The sequence below is a fragment of the Kogia breviceps genome, chromosome 5 (assembly GCF_026419965.1).
Source record: "Kogia breviceps isolate mKogBre1 chromosome 5, mKogBre1 haplotype 1, whole genome shotgun sequence".
Classification (NCBI taxonomy): Eukaryota; Metazoa; Chordata; class Mammalia; order Artiodactyla; family Physeteridae; genus Kogia; species Kogia breviceps.
In genome coordinates, this window is record NC_081314.1 from 3,129,753 (window position 1) to 3,151,290 (window position 21,538).

General features: G+C 38.6%; 1 protein-coding gene across 31 annotated transcripts in view; it reads right to left on the bottom strand.

Moving 5' to 3' along the window:
* The window catches only part of MBNL1 (muscleblind like splicing regulator 1), a 180,346-nt gene extending 159,189 nt beyond the window's left edge, over positions 1-21,157 (bottom strand). For 21 of the 31 annotated variants that reach the window (XM_067033555.1, XM_067033547.1, XM_059065611.2 and 18 more), the window contains exon 1: positions 20,457-21,157. The gene's annotated coding sequence lies outside the window, so the exon portion shown is untranslated. The remainder of the gene's footprint in view (positions 1-20,456) is intronic. The other 10 variants (XM_067033570.1, XM_067033567.1, XM_067033563.1 and 7 more) reach the window with 9 other exon arrangements.
* Between the last annotated feature and the right edge of the window lie 381 nt (positions 21,158-21,538).

Below are 21,538 nucleotides of genomic sequence, written 5' to 3' on the forward strand. Positions count from 1 at the left end.
TTCAGATGACAAACAGAAATCTCTAGCAAGCAATTTATATGAATCATGTACATTAACTCCATGTATTTTTTCTCTCTTTTTTTTTTTTTGGTTTTAGATGTTGCTAAATGAATTCATTTTCATTGTAATAAATTTAAACCATACAGAAGGGTTTTACTGAGAATTCTCCATCCTTCCATTGCCAAATCAGACCCCCTCTAAACCCAGAGGTAACCACTATTATTAGTACAGTGTGGCTAGTCCTTTTCCATGCATTCCTCATACACATACACACATCTACAGATACAACACACATACACAGTTCACCATTTTTACCAAAGTGATGGAAACATACTAAGCATATTACTCTGAGGCTTGCTTTCTACAATATATGTTAATGATCGTTCTTTATCAATAGAAATAGATCAACATAAATACTTTTTAACAACTGTGTATTACTTTACTATATGTCCATTTCTTTACTAGTGGTCACCTAAATTAATGCCAGCTTTTCATTACTTTAAGCAACGCTGCAATTATAAATACAAAACTGTGCTTCCACTTGAGTGGTATTAATCACATAAACACACTTAGAACATAAAGTATATGCATATATTAACTCTGAACTAGAATAGCAAACTTCTCCCAAGAAAACATCTGTCAATACCTGCTTCTACCAACAATTAATAACGTGCTTTTCTGTATTTATTAAACCTATGCTAGACCTAAAAAAGATACTATCCTTAAATCTAGATTGTAAATTTCCATTGTAGGAACAGGTTAAAGGTATATGTCTTTCTTCCCATAAATAGAACTTAAAGCCTTGCATTTCTGTTTTGCAAAATATTTTCAACTGTTAGCACTTACGTGGCAGCTAATCAATGGAAACATTTGTAAAAGAAGCTGTTCAACTCCTGTTATTTCAAAATAAACGATCTAGTTGCTAAAACAATTACAAAATTTATATTTTGTAATTATTTGCCAAACAACAGGGGGCTGGAAGTCTGATAAATACTTCAGTTGACAGAGTATCAAAATGGACAATATATAGGTTACTATTCTTCTCCTATTAATAAAAACAAAATGTGTAGTTAACAGAGTGTGCAGGGCATGTCATCTTAGGAAAATCTCTGACAGCGCAATGTCATATGACGAAGGGAATGCTTTTTTTTACCCGTCATTTCTACAAATGTCAGAAAATATCCTGCTTCCCCCCTCCTTTTTTAGACACTAATTGACTAAAGGAAATGGTTTCTGACAAGTGCTATAAATAATGCAATGCGTTATCAAACTAGCTAAGGCACAACAGAACGCTGGTGAACTCATGTAGGCCCAAACACGTTTCCCTGTGTGGTTATTTCTCCTGAGGCCAGGGCTCCTCTTGCCCTGGAGTGGAGCGTTCTCCTGAAGTGGCGTGCACTTCCAGTCTAAAGAACCGAGACAGGCGTACCCTTTTGTATGATTTTGCCAATGGACACATCTCCCGGTAGAAAATAAAACACTCTCCTCTCACTTCGCCCTCCTCCAACTCTTTCTTATTAAATAACAGTTCACAGAATAAAGAAGAGCCTCAAACTGGATTTTCAAAAGACTTACGATGGCCGGTTGGCAAAGTATGGGCATTTCTAATGCTTTTATTCTCTTTTTGACAATGTGCTTTTACCATGTTGTCGGAGTATAAATAAAGTCTCACTTCTCAGGAGATAAGAGCAAGATTCTATTCCTAGGATTTTGTACTTTCCAAAGAGCATACATATGGAACACCCTAGAACAAACTAACGTGGCAACTTGAGGTTTGGTTCCTTTGCTAAACAGAAAAAAAGAACATCCCTTTCTTAAGTATTTTGATTGCCCATAAGGTTCTGTGCATCCTGGAAAAGCTGTAACCCATGAGGAAATCTGAAAAGTGGACTACACCTTCCTAATGAGACAGTGATTAAACCTCTATGTTTTTCCACCAGCATCACATGCACTTAAAAAGCAATGACCTGCTTTCCATGGCAAATCACAGTGCATATGATGTTGATGGAAGTATGTGCAGTTTACCGTGTGTCGATTACATTTTAACAGAGCCTTTTTAAAAAAGTCTAAGAACAGACATTTGTCTCAACAAATAAATGTAGCAAAGAACACACACAAAAAATACACATTCCTGGGACCTACCCTAGACCCACCCAGGATAAAGACCAGTAATCTACGTTTTAAGCAAACTCCCCAGGCTATCCTTAATCTCATTAAATTTTGGCAATCATAATCAACTAAAGCTAAAATACTACCTCCACCAGGGATTGTTTACTGCATTTCTACCCAATAATTTCCCAAAAGATGGCTTAGTTGAGATTTGGCATTATTGCTTTTCTTGTGGTCATCCATTTACGATGCTTGGTGTCAGTTTATTTATCTCTTGTAAAAATAAAATACAGTGTGTGTGTGTGTGTGTGTGTGTGTGTGTGTGTGTGTGTGTGCGTGTGTGAAAAAAATAAAATAAAAAGTCAAAAAAAATGGTTAAGATGAGATTTGGTGACATGCTTTTTGATTATATTCTATTAACTACTTTAGAAAATAGACATACCTGCAAAATGTATGCGAAGTTGTGTTATATTCGTTTTTTAAAATATTATTTTAAATCAGGCACCATACATGCCCCTCCACATCATTCTTATTTATAATAAGAATAATTTATGTAGTAAAATTATTTTTCAAAAAGATGAAAAAACAATTAAGCACCTATTCAATCACTACAGTAAGATAAAATAAATTGTTAATAGTATAGATAAGATATGAAGTAAGGATTAACGTATGTATGGGAGTGTAGATATGCATGTTATGTGTGTTTGTGTGTTTGTGTCTGTATGTGTATCCAAAGAATACGGAAAAACTTTGCATAGGAATTAGTCAAATCATGTTCTTCATACATAACTAAAACCTACCTTTTTATTTAAATTCAAGTAAAACCTTTGTATTAAATTTAATAGGGGAAAAAAAAGACTTAATGCTTTAATCTTCCTCCAGGAAGAACCACTTTATTTTGGATAAAACTACAAACTATGCATCTTCATTAAAAACCCGTGAAGAGATTAACTTTTTTTTTCTTATTTTATTTTTATTTTTTTTAATTTTTATTTATTTATTTTTTTTAAAATTAACTTTTGGGGAAGTTGGCTTGCGCTACATTTCTTTTTGATTTATATATAAAACCTGCAAGGTGTTCATCTTGTTCTTTAATAAAAAGTTTCTACTGGAGGAGCCACTTAGAAAAATTTACTCTTCCCCCAAGAGAAATTTACTTCTCCCCCAGAACTCATACATTCTATGATTATGCAACAATAGCAAATAATATTTGCTATTTTGGTATACAATTTACTTTCATCTTAATTTTGCCATTTGTTCCTCAGGACTCTAAGAGATGGTTATATTATCTTGCCCATTTGTGAACAAATAAATTAAGTCTTGCACGGGTAAGTGACTGGCTCACCAAAGTCTCCTAAGCTAATTAAATGGAAGAATCAGGACCCAAAATCAGGACTTTTGATTCCCAATTTAAAATTTCATTTGCAACACATGCTAGTAATTTAACACCAAACTTTGTAGAAATGACCTTAAATACAATAGAAGCCAAAAAACAGAGAGACTGGGGGTAGAGTATGGTGCAGCAGCCAGGACTACACCCCTTGTGGTTTGCTCTGAGAGGTAAGTGAAAGAGAAAGCCCTGTGTATAGATCCTGAACGAGATAAGATGGCCTCTTCACAGAGCTGAGATATGGATGTTCTTGTCCTTGTATGTCCATGGGGTACATACTGGACACTAATAATGTACACTTAGAAATGTGAGAATTATACACTACAGGTCTATTAGTTTCTTCCAGGATTGTTAATTAGTTTTAATCTAGTTAAGTCATACATTACAGGGTTCTAAATACTCAGTAAAACTGATTTAAAGATTAATTGTCGAGGAAGAGGTGTCTGAGCATGATTTTATTTTTATTTGTCTGCTTTCTGAGCAAGAAGAGCCTACGTTTTCTTCAGAGCTTTCGAGGAGCTTAGATTTCTATCAGCAGAAACCTACATAAGGAAAAAGGAAGGCTGCTCTAAAAGCATACAACTGAATAGAGCCTCAACAAGTATGCTTACAGTAAGACGGATCTATATCAGCCACTAAAACAGTGTTTGAAAAGCAGTGAAGGAGATGGAATAACTGTCTGAAACACTTCTAAGCGACGTAGAGGCAGATAAGATTTTTTGACGGCTGTTAAAACCGTAGAAAAGTATGCTAGAGAGAAAGCACAGAGAGTTTGAAATGGTACAACTGATATTTTTCCTTTTACGTGTAACAAACCTGTTCTCTAATATATTAGTTACCTTATGGCACCAAAAACATAAAAATGGTAAATGTTAAGTTGCTTTCGGGCTTCCTTGGTGGCGCAGTGGTTGAGAGTCCGCCTGCCGACGCAGGGGACGCGGGTTCGTGCCCCGGTCCCGGAGGATCCCACGTGCCGCGGAGCGGCTGGGCCCGTGAGCCATGGCTGCTGAGCCTGCGCGTCCGGAGCCTGCGCTCCGCAACGGGAGAGACCACAGCAGTGAGAAGCCCGCATGCGGCAAAAAAAAAAAAAAAAAGTTGCTAATAAGAAAACCCCAAGTCAAAACAATAAAAAAAATCACAATCTCAGTTCCACTGCTTCAAAATTATCTCCTTTGACAAAAACTACAAGTGCTACTCCTCTAATTGTGCTCTTTACTTTTTTAGTTCTCTTTCTTTCTTCTCTACTACCCTAGGGGAAGAAAAATGTTTTCTTTAAAGAAATCCAAATACATCCAACACACAACAATAAACTTTTTAAATGGATAAATATATTCATTAAAGATAAACAATACATAGATAACATAGGGCACATGCATTGATTATATTAGCAGTTTATTGATGAATATGTATGCAGCCTAGACATCGGGGGAATACATGGATCTAGCTTTGAAGAATTTACTGCTTAACGAGGGGACATAAAATATACAAATAACTGCACATAAGAGAGAAGGTAGCAAGTACACAGCACAGATAACAATAAAGCTTGGTGACTACAAGAGAGAGGGCAGGGGGTGGTTTCTTGATGGATAAGACATCTAAAATAGGCCTAGAAGGATGGGTTTCATTTGGTTGGAGACAAAAAGGAACAGCACTCCAGACTGTAGGAATACAGAGAACAAAGGCAAGGACAGGGGAAAGCACAAAACACGAACCCTGGGGGAACTGCTCCGTGTGGATCACCCATGTGCAACGAACGGGGCTGGCAGGAGATAATCTGGGGCTGGAACCACATCAGTAAGGGCCTTGAAGGCCAGACTGAAGATTCCAGCCTTCACTTCTTAATTAATTGGAATTCATCTATTCCAAGATTTCACTCAAGGACAGAGTCAGAATATTTAACTAAATACCCTAAGGGCTAAGAATAAGACCCTATATGGGATACAAAGAAATCTTAATACATAAACTTGGGATTTTTCTACTTCCTAAAGCTTTTGCTTTGGTCTCCAGAAAGCTGAGAGAGAAGTTTAGTTCTCAATTTCATCTCAAGTACTTGTTCCATCTCTTTTCTTTCTAACCGGTTTGTTACGTCTCTTTTTCACAGTCCTGTTGTGTATGTGCACTTACTGTTGCAAGCCAACCAACATCCTTTTTTGATGGAGCATATATCACACATAAATAAAATTATATTCACATCGGTCCTGGTACCAGGTTAAGGTTGTAGATGCAACACTTAAAAGTTTCAGAAGAGAAAAGACATATTACAATCCAACCATCAAGTAAAGATTGTTCCTCTATAAATATCTCAATGAAAGAGGGCCACATCGAATTAGGATACCCAGTTGGCATAGGGGACAATTATTCTAAAATCGAGGACTGTCGGGTTCAGCAACCTATCTCCTTGCCTAGCTGTCCAGTTTGACCTTCCCTGTGAATTAGTGTTTCTACTGTGATGCCAAAATGACCTTCTGAAACTTACAAGGCTTCCAAGGCTGCATATATTTTCAGCTGTATCAGCCCTGGCTGTCACAGCATTCTGCATATTGAGTGGCAAATCTGGGGCATCCTGTACTAGCCTAACCTTTTAAACTTTACAATATTTTGCAGCCACTCAAAATTGAGTTTTCTCTTTCTGCATTACCTTGTAATGCTACTTCTCTTGCTTACTTGTAAAGCAGTCATTCTAAGCCTAAAATGGCACTTTTCTTACACGAAAATAGAATACTTTACTTATACACAGTAAACCTAACATTGATAGAGGCTTTACAATAAGTATTTACTGACATCTACAAATAATACTTTTTTAATTACTGAAAAGAGTATTTAAATTCTGTGGCAATGGGAACCATAATAATATGTCATTATTTCTGCAATGGCCAATCTGAAATTTGAGAGATGTCTAAATTTTAAAATTACACTTTTATAATTGCATCTCTTTATGTTAACCATTATGTATTCAATGCCTAGCACAGTGCCTAGAATATAAAAGAACCCAAATTAATATTTAAGTGAATGTTGCAGAATCTACATGTTTAATTACACTTCATTTATCATAGAACTATTGCACTGAAACATAGGTGCTAATTTTCTTACCAAAAAATTAGTACATTAGCATAGAACATTTATCTTTAAAAAAAAATACGCCTGACAATTCTTGGTACACAAAGGGAAAATATTTTTCAAATCCATTAATGTCAGGTCATTTACAAATAGAAAACTGTTACTGTGTGAATAGGATAAAGTTTAACAACAGTAGGAAAAAAAAAGCAATAGAAATCAGTTGATTAAGACACAGTTAAGATTCTTAATAATGATATCTATCAACTGTTTGATCTCAAGCCTAATAACTAACAGAGAGTAATAATTTAGATTTACACATGTATGTCAGAATATCTTTTGTTTTGTCACTGACATACTATATTTTCACAAGTCCTACTTGTAATCAGTGCAAAGAACCACAAAATGATATTAAATATTTCAGAGCAAACTTATACAACTAACCTTATTGGTGAGTGCATCCCTTAGTTTCATATATTTATTTTGTTCCTTTTTCAGCTATAACTTATGGACTACTTCACAGTCCTTTATGGAATACATGCGTACATATGGATATAACATACATATATGTGCACATCTCACACACACACACACAGACAATGCTCTAATTACTCTGCTAGGACTTGGGGGAAAGTGAGAAAAGTTCATCAGAAATCTCCAAGTGTATGTCAATTCTCAATGACATGTTTGATTATTTTAATGTTGGCAACAGATTTCTATTTTTTAATGATGAGAGAAATGAACTGAATTATTACCCTAATGCCTTCAATAATGCAGTTGAATAAATTATAAGAGCATGTGCAACACTCTTTTAGGGCTCAAGACACTTCTTAAAATGTGCCACTTAAAGCCACCCAATGAAGCAACTGGCAGAATGCTACGTCATTCCGAAGTGACACCAGAAACTTCACAGGTGGTAATGATTTTGAGTCTAAAAGTAGATTTTGCTGATCTTGGCGAGTGCGCTGGGGCAGAGGGTATTAGGTGTGAGTAAAACTAATACCGAACAAACCACACAAGCAGATTAGGCCATTCGATACTGCCCTCCTTTCCAAGCCGGGGAAACTTCAAAGTCCACTCCCTCGTCTCTGCTGTTTCATGACCACAATGCTTCAAAACCCGCCTTTCACATCGTGCCTCCTTTATTAAGTCTTTCCAGAACTAACCTGGACCGAGCCTCAAGTCTACATTGCTGGGTTTGCTGACTTACGTCGTGCCATCCTGATGGAAACAAACAGGCAGACAAACAAACAGCAACACCGGGCTGAGAGCTCAGCACTCACAGTACCTTGCTACATGACCCTTGAGCAAATCACCTGACCTTAACCTTGCTGAGCCTCCATTTTCCTCACCTATGAACCAGAGACAGGGCCAGCAATGCGTAAATCTCACAGCGCTGTGTAACAACTAAGTATGCTCACGTAAGTATAAGAATAAGTGCCTACCGAGCAAGAAGCTATTTTTATAATTATTATGATCGCTGATGGTCTGGTCTTTTGTGGCTCTTGTTTTGTTTTCATTATTTCACGATGAATGGATCTTTTCCTTTGGGCCATAAACTTCAGAAAAGCAGGACCTTTATCTCGAATTTCTCTTGAAAATTTCAGCCAAAAATCTTATCGTGAAGCTTTTTATGCAGTGGGCTTTAAATAAATGTTTATGATTGCAAATGAAGAATGGCAAGCCCTAAAATAAAAACTCTGAGTTTTCCAACCTAGAATGCAGAATCAATCCTGGAAACAAGGAACAAACACTTCACAGCTGAATGGGGGTCTTATAGAATATGCACAGCTGCACTTTCACCATCTGAAAGTTTGGAAGCTAGCCTACAAAATACAGCTTTATTTCCTGCAAACAAAGAAAAGCTGGAGGAAAAAGAGCTTCGTGAGCATATCTAAAACCTTTTGTCACTAAAGTTAAATACAGCACACCTCTCTTTTATGGATTTTTCTTTTCTGTTAACACAAAAGTTGCAGCCTCTGAAACCTGACTGTCGATACTGAGTGTTTTCATCTCCTAATCAGGGAGTTGGTATGAAGAAGCTTCACGTGAATTATGTCCCCATCTTTCTACAGAAGCGCCAACATCTGAAACGAATTAATCTCTTCTGTCTGATCTAGAGTCACCCTACATGTGGGTCATGCTTATTTATCCAATACTTACACAGAAAGATAAATAGCTTAAGTACTGAATCATGTAATTTTAACAAACTATGATTTGATTTTTGTCTTTTCTCCAATATACAAAGTATATAAAGAGTTAAGGTGTCTACTGGTTGGTTTTAGGCAAATTCCACACTCTGCCCACAGGCAGCCTATTCTTGGCTCTTCCGTGCCCACTTTGTTTTGCCCATACATTACTTGTGAATATTTCCATCACTACACTGGAAACCACCCTGAGAACAGGGCATATCTTACTCACTTCTTTATCCTCCGATAGGTAGGTAGATAAAGCATGGGAGGTGTGGCACATGGACAAGTACACTCAATAAATATTTCCTAATAAGAGGGCTTTCCTTTGAGTTCAAAAGCAATGGCATACAATTCTTCCATCGTCCTTCTCTAAACAATGTATAATTTTATCTGGTGTATGTTCAAAATAGCTCTACGAAGAGAGGCATTTTTTAGCAAGTGACAAGCTCCAAGAGAACCAGTCTGCAATTAATACTTTTATCTTTTTTAAGACATTAGGCTATGCCACATAGTGACAGAGAGTACAGACTGGGGTGTGAAAATGACGCAACAGGAAAGCATAGAATGACCATACGAAGATGATAAATAAGTTTAGCGTGTGCTCTGGAGCTATGCCTATCATTTCTTGGCGAAAGTTTTATGGCACCATGTTATTGGTGTGAAAGTACATTATTTCCGCGAAGCTTCCGCTGATTGGATCCCAGATGGCCCAAATGAAATGTTATAATGGGTCACACTACTGCATGTCCTTAGCATATCTGCTAAAGACAGGAGGCTTATAAACCTAAGAAGCAAAGATTACAAACAGGTGTGAAAGCAAAACAATGAAATGTACTTGCCAGCCTTTTAAATTAAATGTATACCTTCTTGAGCTCTGTCAATTCTACGGGTGAAGTTTTAAAATGACTGTATCATAACTGTACCACATTCATTCTCAGCAGAATCATAAAGGGGAAAGAGAATGCTGGTTTTGAAGCGAGAAGAGACCTGGCCTCAATTCATTTCGGCTGCTCACCAGGCTGCGTGAATTTAGGCAAGTAGGTTAACCTCTCTTAGTTTCAGCTTCCTCATCTCTGCCAAGAGGATGGTGGTTCCTGCCACACAAACCTGTCTCCTAATTGTGTATGTAGCACGATGGTTCTTTTCTGGAAAGAATGTCTCACGTAGAGAAGGGGCTCAAATATGGCAGCTAGCCTCATTCTGTTCATACTGTTTGTACCGTTTTCCCTCTATTTTCAGAAAAGATTGCCTAACCTTCAGCCTATGTTCAGGCCCACCTCCTCCACAGAGCATGCCCTAACCATTCAGTTCCACAAAGACTTCCTTCTTTGAATTTCCTCCTTTGGTACTCAACTGTACGGGGCTGCCAAGACTCATTGTACGGTTAACTTTTCATGTCTTTCTCCCCAACTCAATTACATGTCAAAGAAGAACAGAAACTATGTAATTCTCCTTTGAAACCTCTTCTCCTGACCTACTACAATCCCTTACTTCTGACAGGTGCTCAAAATACGTTTGTTAATTGATTATTTAGCAGAGCACAAAGAATGAACTGATTTCCCTATATTGCCTATTGATAACAGAGGAAAATAACTTTCTAAGCGAAAGGACCTCAGCACATAATAAACTTTAATCCATTACTGAGAAACAGACGCAATAATCGCTTCCTATATGAACTGCTCCCAAAACAATATTTACTTTTAAAATCCAGTCCTCAAACTATATTTCCCTGAGAGAGTCATTTCCCACGGACAATTTTCAGTGAATGTGGTGTCCCCCCGCCCCCAGCAAGCATTATGCAGAATTCCATTTGAAGTACGAGTTTTTCAATAGTCTCAATTATTGTTCTGGATATTTCAAATTAGTTTTTGGAAAGGTCCTGCAGTACCTCAGAGAGACTCTACACCTGGGTTAAAGATTTGCTTGTATTCCTTGTTCACTTTCACGATACTCATCAAATCTGTCAAAGTCTTCTGGATAAGGTATTTAAGACCAACTGCCATATGTGAAGGCCATTAAGTTGACAATGCAGCTTTCCCTGAAAGTTTCAAATAATGAAAATTCAAATAATGGCTCAAAATAATCTGGAGTAAATTTGTCTAGCTAAGATTGGCCCAGTGAATAGAGAAAGCAAAGAAGAATTTCTAATTTTAATACTATTTAATCTTAGTTACTTTAGGATGAAATTTTCTAAGCATTATCTATAATTCAACAAAAACAGATTTTTACCATATCTTTCTAGCACAAGGCCAAAACCAGATAAAGCAAAAAAAAAAAAAAAACAAAAAAACAAAAAACAAGTCTAATAATAGAAAAAGGCATGTTCTGAGTGTGCTTTTCACATAATACTAAAAGGCATATAAACGAAAGGCAAAATGAAACAGTTAACATTATTTTCTCTAGCTCTACATAAACATGCTAATTTAAAGACATAAACAGTGCAATTTTAAATTTATTTTCTGTGGATATAGACCAGCTAAATAAAGTGGTAAATATTTATAAATAGAATCTTTTTCTTGAAAACTGTCTTGATTTCATAAGAACTTCTCTATGTGTATTAAATACAGTCATTGTTCTGACATGCTCTGCTTAAACTCTCTTAAGCCATTTGCTTGTAAAAAGCATGTAAGTGCCTTACGTAAAAAGGCCTAGGAGTACTCCTGCAAAGCTTTCTATCCTATTTGAAATGTAACTATCCTCACAACTCCAGGTAACTGTTAACTCAATGCAACTGGTTATTTATTCCCATAGGTAAATCATTCTGTTTGTAAGAATGTCTGATTATTAAGGATCTTTATTTCCAAGAAAAAGAATATCACAGTTACACTGATACCTTCCCTAAAATAGCAAGGTCTGAGAAGTGTGAATGTCAGCCACATAGAGCACATTGCAAACTTGTTTTATCATGCATCTATCTGCCACCTGGTTTATCACTGAGGACCGTTTACATCAGTGTTCTGCATGAACTTTTACCAGGGGACCAGAACTGCCTAGCCGTCCGTGAGACATTTCTTAGCAAACAACAGCATACCCCTAAAGATGAAATGATGCTTACTTTAGAATTACCAATTTAGAATAAAGAATTTAACAACCCTGTCTTTTAGAAGAGCTTGACACAGAAATGAACTGTTTTAAGAATTTAACAGGTTACCTTCCACTGGATTCCAAGTTATAGTTCCTGATAAAATATAATTTTAAGTGTTTTTCTCTGATATTTTAAAATATAGTTCTTTATACTAAAAGAGCTCACAAGGAGCAATGTGATGAACAGGGATAACATTAACAAAGTTTTAAAAATTTTGGATGAAAAGTTTTAAAAATTCTTACCATATTTTTAAAATCATTTTTAATACCTCCCGTCACCTTCAACATCCACATCTAACAGCTGCTACATCCTGTGGACCCAAAGCCTCTCACTTTTTCCCTAGCACACATGTCCCTTTCATTCTCCTGTCATTGTCCTTTTTTAGTCCCTCATCTCTATCCTACAATCTCCACTTCATCCTATGTATGTCCTATTCTTCCTCTAAAAAAATGTCACTAAAACACAACTCCTGTACAGTTACTTGCCAAAGCAAACGTCTCCTCATGTTCCCATTGTGAATCAAACTTACTACCTGGTCCTCAGTGCCCTCTAAAGTGGAGCCCCTATCTCCCTTTCCCATCTGATTCCTCATTTCTTCTACCCTGTTCTCTCTCTCTCCTTTTCTCTCTCTCCTCTTACTTTCTACCCATTCTTCTAGCGTCTCCTCAAATGCTGTAGAAAGTTTTACTCTCCTGGATTATTCCAAATGTTTGCAGTTTCAATCTCCTATCAGTACCCAACACAAGCGTTTTTGAAATTTTGTTTTTATTCTTTGACGTACAAGCATGGGTTCTAGAACTGGACTATCTTGTTTCCACCTTGCTGTGCTGCTTCCTAGTTAAGAAACCATGGGCAATTAACTTTGTGCCTCGGTTTCCCCATCTTTGAAACCGAGATATTAACAGTACCCATCTCATAGAGCTGTTCTGAGGAATGTGTGAATTAATTCATAAACTTTACCCCGGCACAAAGAAAGCAGTTCAAGATGTTAGTAATCATTGTTAAAGCTATTATCCTCATCACTGTTCTTTGTATATGGCTGCAAGCAAGACAAAAAAATTGGTTAAAAATATGGACACTGCAAGAAAAAAGAAAAAAGATCTCACAACTCTGCAAACTACAAAAAGTGTTTTCTAGCCATGCTAGTCATCTTTAAGATAAAAGTCATAAGGGATATTTTACAGCTGTCGGAAAGATTAAATGAGATATTTTGTAAAGAAATGTAGAGCAAGTGGCACTTCTATTATTAACATGCTTATAATTTCACAGATGTAAGAATTAAACCATGGGAAGACTAATCGGTTTTTCCCAGTCCACACACCTAGTCACATCTGGTTTGGTGAAATAAAATCTACACATTGTGAGACTTTTGTGCCCCACCCCCCGAAGTCTATTACTCCTTTCAAGATATAGACAAAATGCAATAAATATATAAAGATACGATAATTTTTAAATGATAATAATGACATCAGTATCACCTCTTGTATTTACCAAGTGTTCCACTTTTCAAAACATGTTACCCCCAAATGAGGTCTGTTTTTGTTGTTCTACCTGCACTGCAACAAAGATTGTACTTTCAAAACAAATTTAGATATACTGTTTATAGAAACTGATGTATCATTTCATAGCATGGCTTTCTGAAACTAAAATTTAGTAAACAGGGCTTCCCTGGCGGCGCAGTGCTTGAGAGTCCGCCTGCCGATTCAGGGGACGCGGGTTCGTGCCCCGGTCCGGGAGGATCCCACGTGCCGCGGAGCGGCTGGGCCCGTGAGCCGTGGCCGCTGCGCCTGCGCGTCCGGAGCCTGTGCCCCGCAACGGGAGAGGCCACGACGGTGAGAGGCCCGCGTATCGCAAAAAAAAAAAAAAAAAAGTATCTTTAATGATGTTCTAAATATGAATATGAACTGCTTAATGCCGTATTTGGCATTCTTGTTATTTAACCTGCTTTGGATGTGTTTTGACTATTAAACTGTAAAGTCTTCCACTGTTTAGATTTCCTCACACTCCCACTGCATATACTATTGTTACCGTACATTTTTCAAATTTTCTGAAAGTCTATTCAGTCCTAATCATTGCAGACAAATATCTGTATGCAGGGATTGGGAGTACAGTAAGTATACACAATGTTACCACATCTTTCACAGCCATGTACTTAAAATATTCATGAATTATTTTTTAAAACCCACAAAATTGTATTCACAATTGTGACACTTGTACCAGTGCCTGAAATCATCAGCTATATCTTGTTTTTATTTCTTCACTTTTCTTCTATTCAGTGTCACATGAAATTGTATACTCTGGCCGTCTCTGATTAAAATCTCCCTGCTAACATACAGTTCTCTCATTGCTGTTCATTATATATTATACATTTCCTTTCCCAAAATGAAATCACTGGGTTTTTGGTATATTTTAGTATTACTGCCACTGCTTAACTTTCGTATCGGCTTACTTTTTTTTTTTTTTTTTTTTTTTTTTTTTTTTTTTGCGGTACGCGCGCGGACCTCTCACTGCTGTGGCCTCTCCCTTTGCGGAGCACAGGCTCCGGACGCGCAGGCGCAGCGGCCACGGCTCACGGGCCCAGCCGCTCCGCGGCACGTGGGATCCTCCCGGACCGGGGCACGAACCCGTGACCCCCGCGTCGGCAGGCGGATTCTCAACCACTGCGCCACCAGGGAAGCCCTCGGCTTACTTTTAACCTAGCTTTCTCTTGAACAAATTTTCTACATCCACTGTTCACCCCAGTTACCCACTTCGGTTTCTGATACATGTGTAACTATTTGGTGGCTTCAAAAACTGATATTTTATGGTGTTCAACAGTAATACTAATGACAAAGCTATCAATATTTTAGTATAGGACGTTTGGAAATCTACATATTTCTACCAGCAAAATGAACTAAATAAATGAACTAGAACATGTATGAAAATTATGTCTGGATGTTAAATGTATACATATGAAAAATATGGAAATATCACTAAATAGATATAATTCATGCTGCTTTAACAGAATAATATTTTTAGAATGTTAAAAAATAAAGAATACCTTTTGTTTTTCCACTATTAATGCGTCAGAACTGTTTGTTCCCTTTATTACACGTATTGGTCAGAGCTACATTAAGACGTACCTTTCCTTATCTCAACTTCCATACCACGTTACCTAGCCTCTGCTTATGAAATATCACTTTCCACTTTACCGTTATTTTCAAAACTCTTACTTCCCCTACCAGACTGCCACCTCTTTGAGGACAAGGTATATCCTAAGTTTGGTAGATCTCACTGAACCTAGCTTGCTATTTTTGCCAAAATATGTATTTTCCTATGAATCAACTTTACAAAATAAAATAATGTCTCAAATCAGCATGCAGTGTTTATGTCACATGATTAAACGTGTTCCCATGATCCTAGAATCTTGTTAGCTCTTTAAAACAAATTTATTCTTAATTAAGTGCTCCCCGACTATTTTAAAAGTGGAAATATAGTGAAAATCCAGTCTCAAGATAAATTTTTTTAAGAATCCTTTGGAGGAAGAAATATTGTCATTTTGTGAATTCTGTTAAAGAGGGACTGGAATGGAGTCGATATGTGCATGGACATTAGCCTTTGGATTATGTAGTATTTATCTCAATTCTTTCTTTTTTAACATCTTTATTGGAGTATAATTGCTTTACAATGGTGTTATCACAATTCTTTTTAATAATATTATGTTATTTAATTTCAGGTGATTTGAATAAATTGGCATTGCCTTGGGAAAAGTTTTATCTTCATGTATACATTCACACACAAATTGTATCCACACTTGATGGGACTATGTACCTTATGAGCTATTATTCACCCCTTTGGGTTCATGAAAGATACACCTCTCGATTTCTTAAAACAATGTCCAAAGAGAGGACAGTTTTTTTCTGTTGGAGCATATACACTACTTGAAGCGTGATACTTATTTCAGAAATACCTTCTTCACCTTTTTAAAATAACTGATCTCAGTGGAAAAGTAATTTTCCACTCCATCCAATATGCCTACATTTCATCTTGAGATTAATATATCCTGAACTCTTTTTGACAAAGGATCACCACAGAATCCTAGAGTAAGATCTCAAAAATAGTGGGAAAAGTAACGGATCCAGAATGCCTAAAACTCTAACATAAATTCTTCAAAGGTTTTTCATTTTTATAAACGTCACAGGCAGAAGGGGTAAGATGCCTCTCAGAAAACATGAATAATTATCTGAAAGAGATCTAATGAGATCATTAAAAGACTGACAATAATATGTAGAAAACTATAACCTAGTATTTGCTAAGTGTTTTTCCAAGGATATAGCTGTAGTGCTTATATAAATGTATATTTTTATAATACGAAAACACTACTACATAAACCCCGAGTTCCCTACCTCGACTCTAAAAATACAAAATACGTCTAGAGACTTTTAGTGCCCTATGTCAATAGCTCTTCTTGAATCCTCTGCTTTGCGATCAATAATTCTCCAACCTTTAGTGAATCTGCTCCATGACTCATCAGAAATGATCTACAAAGTTAATGGGGAGCATTGTCCCCCCGCAGGCTCCACACATGCATTGAAACTAATGGCAGTTATGCCTCCGGTAATGGGGGACAGGTTCAAGATGGCACCAAGCCGCGAGGCAACTCCTCTGAGATTCTCCATAAAACCTGCTCCCTTCCCCCCAGCCAAAGAAGAACTCACTGCATGCAACCTGTCTTATACCTTTGGCATCCTTCAAGGAAATAAAAGGAAGCATATGTTATGTGGATAGAAAAGAACCACGGTGTTTTTTCAGCTTAACACTCACTGTGCGTGGCAAAATGTACTTCAGTTCTGAAAATATCTGAAAGGAATGTTTCCAGGACCTAGGCCATTGTGCTTTGTTTACCAGTCAGATGCTTTCTCAAAATGTGTTCAAATTATAAAGACAATGTCTCCGTGTATAGGAATTCCTCAAAGCCCAGAACATTACTACAGAAAGGTATTCTTACCTTCCCTAACATTCAAAACAATGCCCTCTTCCCTCCAGGTGAAAAATCTTTCATTCTTGTAATTCATTAATCTTCAATTAACATACAGTCAAGAGTTTGTTTGGATTTATTTGGGGTTTTATTCTCTAAAGGTGGAAAGTCACAGCAAAGGAAAATATATAGGAAGCATTTGAAGATAACTGCCATTTACTGAAAACTCTTATTTTAAAATAAATTTTAGTGACTCCTCTGTGTTTGGTAACTTCAGGACAATGATAACGGCAGTGTCTCTAAAACGTTCCTAAGTAACAATCATACTCTATTCTGGCTTTTGAGAGGTGTTAAGACTCATCCCCTAATTATAAGCTTTTTCTTTTATTACTACCTCACCATTAAATCTCTAAACTAAACAGTAGTTTTGAGGATACAAAAATAGACGTTAGGTGGTGTGTTTTCTCAAATTTTGGTTACAATGGATAAGAAAGATGAGGTATTCCTATGTATAATCAACTTCTTTAGCTTGTAAAAATAAAAGTCCTTTTTATTGTGTTTCGACCAGCAAACTCTTTAGGCTTTCTACCGGAACAGTGCTTTCTTGCGTTCTGCTAGAGCAGCCCTGTCCAATAGAAATACAATGCAAGCCACACTTGTTATTTTAAGTTTTCCAGTAGCAGTATTTTTTTTAAAAGTGAAAAGAAACACGTGAAATTAATCTAACAACATATTCTACTGAAACCAATATATCCAAAATATTGTCACTGCCACATATAATCAATATAAAAAATATCATCAGATGTCTTATATTCTTTCTTTGGTACAAAGTGTTCAAAATCCAGTATGTATTTTACACTTAGAGCAAAGCTCAATCCAGAAAACCACATTGCAAGTGCTCAGCAGTCACATGTGGCCAGTGGCTACTGTACAGGACAGCACGTTCTAGATTCCAAAAATATGAAGCTTTTTGGCCTAAAAGGCCACACACTTTAAAATCTCCCTATGTAACAGCCTCTGTGATTCCTATTGCCATCAGGATTTTATATTGAACCAAATATTTAAGTGCCTATATTTCACTTCCTTCGTCTGCTCCCCTGAACTTCTTATCTACTGCCCACCCTGATGCCAGAGTGTAAGAAACCCCAGTCACCTGTTCTTTTCATCTTCTTCTAAGCAAGATCTGAGATATTCTCTAATCTCTGCACCTTCTATCACCAAGCAGAAAGCCAGAAGGTGCAGCAAGGCTATTCTCTCTGTTTCCATAAATAGATATATCAAATACAGGCCTAATGTATGGAGACACTGATAAATGCAAGGGCAATTTTTCTGCTTACAGTAAAGACAGGAAATTTTATATTAAAGAGTAATACACCCTTCCTCAATCAGAAATACGATTTTACTCCCTCCCTCCCCCGCCAGGAGAAACCTTGAGATATTCTGTTCTTGTTCTGGAACAGAACCCAGTGTTTCATTTCATAGGAATTCTGTGCCCAGAGGAAGAACAGAATGTTGGAATCAAAATTTAATGAATTCAACTTGGAGTCTAAGTTTGCCCCAAATGTGGAAATGTAAACACAAGCAATAATATCTCAAACCATAAAACACTTTGGATTCTCTGTTGGCATGGCTGCGTAGAGTATCACACACGATGTGCGTCTGCACACAAATTTGCTCTTAGTTACATGAGGAAAAAAAAAATTAAACTAGGCACATGTGAGGTTTTCTGAGTCTCTTAGTAATAATACAACCTGATTATTACATCTTTAGTGACACTGTAATTATAGACGAATGGATAAACAGGTTTTCTGGTGCTGACTCAACTTGTTCCTTAAAACACAAAAGGCAACTTTTGCAAGGAAACCCCCCATTAAACAAATAAAACTAAAAGCTTTGTCGACCTTTTGAAAGAAGGCCTAACAACACACTAGTAACCCCCCAAAAATGCACCCCCATGCGAATACACAACACTGATGAAAATCAGAAAGCTGGAGATTTCCTAAAACACAGTTTTGAGCTGTAGTTGTCACCAACTTTAAGAGAGCAAAGATACAAGTGACAACAATGTACTTTCACAGGCTACAAAATAACTTTATTCAGAGTCTCCAGCTATAGCACCATATCTAAGACATTCTAAGTACTGAACTAAGTATTCCTGGGATAAATTGTACAGTCTTTGAACTTTCATTTTAACTTGTCTCAGTGATAACATTTTATCTCAACAGCAAGACAGGGAGAAACACCAACGCTCTCAGGAACCCACAGAGATAACATGGAGTGGATCACTTAGGCTGGTATAGAATAGTTATGTACTAAATACCCTCTGGGTATAAACAGGCACTGTGTTCAAACCCGGGAGGGGGGAACACCGTGTCCACTGGTGTAGTATTTCAAAGCACATTGCAGAGGGCCTGCAAATCCAAAGGCATTAATTATGACTTCTCTCTCACTGTATTAATTTGTTTGAGAAATTCCTCCGAGTATAGCAGAGTTTACCATCCATTTGCTATCGGCTCGTGCCTGGGCTGGTGGGTACGCAAAGTAAAGGCAGTGGAAATAACCTTTCTGGCAGCTTCTGACTCAATCTTAATCCTAGGGAAGCGCACTCCATGGAAATACAGCACAGAATCCTAGCAGCCGCACAATCTCCCGGCCCAGGAGAGATTTAAGAACACAATTACACTTCCAGGTCCACCACTCCAGTTGTAAAGCGCTGTGAGAGGGTCAAGCATAAGCTCCACCATATACCTGCTCGTGTTACAGGCTCTGGAATCAAAGTATTCTCACATGACACATTACTACCAATAACAGATTCCGGCTCCGTTTAAAAAAAGAAAAGGGGGGGGGGGAGGCCGCGCTACATACATATTTGTCCTGCTTTTGTCTAAAATACCAGAACCCAAGTCCTAACTACTTTTCATTCTTTTCAACCTTTCATGAAAGCCATTCCGTCAACTAACTGCGGCTCCACCCTGAGAGCGCCTATACTTACTTTTCTTACAGTTTTTGAGTGACGCACTACAAAACGATGGGGGGGGGGGGTAAAAAAAAAAAAAAAAGAGCCCTCTCATGCAGGGCTTCTTCCGCCCTGTAAACTTGGCAAAAGGCAAACTGGACTGAAATACAGCACTCTCCATATAAGGAAGCCCAGCTAAACATGTCATGCGTAATTTATGGGTAGCAGGCAGAGAATTAACCTTTGCGTGCACGTATTTGGCCCAGATGAAAACCGGGCTGGATGGCAGCCCCGGGGGCACGGATGCGGGATCTCTGGGGAGAAAGCGTGGCTCCCATCTGATGGACTCGCATCTCCCCCCGACAAAGGTCGTTAAGTTGTAAGTACACTTGCACGCACCTGTTTCTTGTATCCGCCACCACCCCCACCCCCCTTCTTTCTCTCTCTTTCTTTCTCTTAGGCTGCCAAGTGGGAAGCTGGCAGCGCTGACAGGGTCCGCAGAGCCCAGGGAAGGGCTCCTCGCAGCTGGGCTGCAGCTGCAACCTCCCGCTTTCCCTCTAGCTCGAGATGGTGTGTGATAGGAAACCATCCAGCGTGCTGAGCCGGCCCAAGCCTCCTCTCACTTCCTCCTTCAGCCATGTACAGCCCCGAAAGAACACGAACAATGCAGAGCAGCAGACCAGCGCGAGCAAACTGTGAAAATGGAAACTTACCTCTCACATTTTTTTTTCAGAGGCAGCCCGACTGCCGAGCGAGTACCCAAGGCATTGTGGGAGTCATGGTTCCAAGAGGCCCGCGATTTAAAATTGAACTTGTCAGTTCCCGGTCACGGGAGCATTGTGAGCGCCACAACTCATTCAGCTGCAGTGAAAAGACTGTTGCATGTCGCTGTGCAGCCTCTTATCGCCGAGGTCTGGTTTCCGCTGCTGCTGCGCGGCCCCTCCCCCGCCGGCCCAGCCCCACCAGGAAGCCCTGGGCGGACTCGCCGAGCCCCGGAACCCACGCGGCGGCGAAAAAAACGCTCTTCAACTTTCCGCCGCCGCCCCTCGGCTCTGCTCCCCCGCCACCTCGTCGCCCCTCAACCAGACAAAGTCCGCCGGGGGTGGTCGTTGCCACCCGCCGACCGGCGCGGAGAGCAAAAGGAAACCCGAGCGGGAGCCGGCGAGGTGCATCCCCGCCGCCTCCCGGTGGTATCTTCCATCTTATACGTTCAGCATTTATAACCTCCGAGCTATAGTGCAGAGAGGACGCACCGCCGCTACTTTCTGCTCCTTCCGACTGGCTGAGCCGACAGATCGGTTCGTTGTTGAAAGAGGCCCGTGGATGGGTCTTGGTAAGGCAGCCGGCAAGGTTAGACTGAAGGTGAGTCTCCAAATGAGGATAAAACAGCAGGAGCTGGTGGGGCTGCCGCGTTAAAATGCACCACACAGTTTTTGAACCTGGATGGCCCACAGGCGGGAAAGACATCCGCACGACTGCCAGTGTGTATCTTTCTCAAGTAACAGGGTGTCCACGGTTTTGGAATTCCTTAGTAAAACTTACTGTCACACAAGCACAAACGCTCACATACCAGCTTCCCATCTACTTTGTAAATAATATTTGGAATGTAAAATCCCCTTCCTTCCCAACTCTGCATTATATGATTTATGGAAAGAAGAGCCCCCTCTTTCAACGTAAAATATTCATTTTCTGAAATACTGTAATAGTCCGAGGCAAATAAGTCATATCATTGCTGGAACAAAGGAAGCCACAGCCCCAAATCATAATTCACTGGGTGTCGTAAGATGTAACTTGC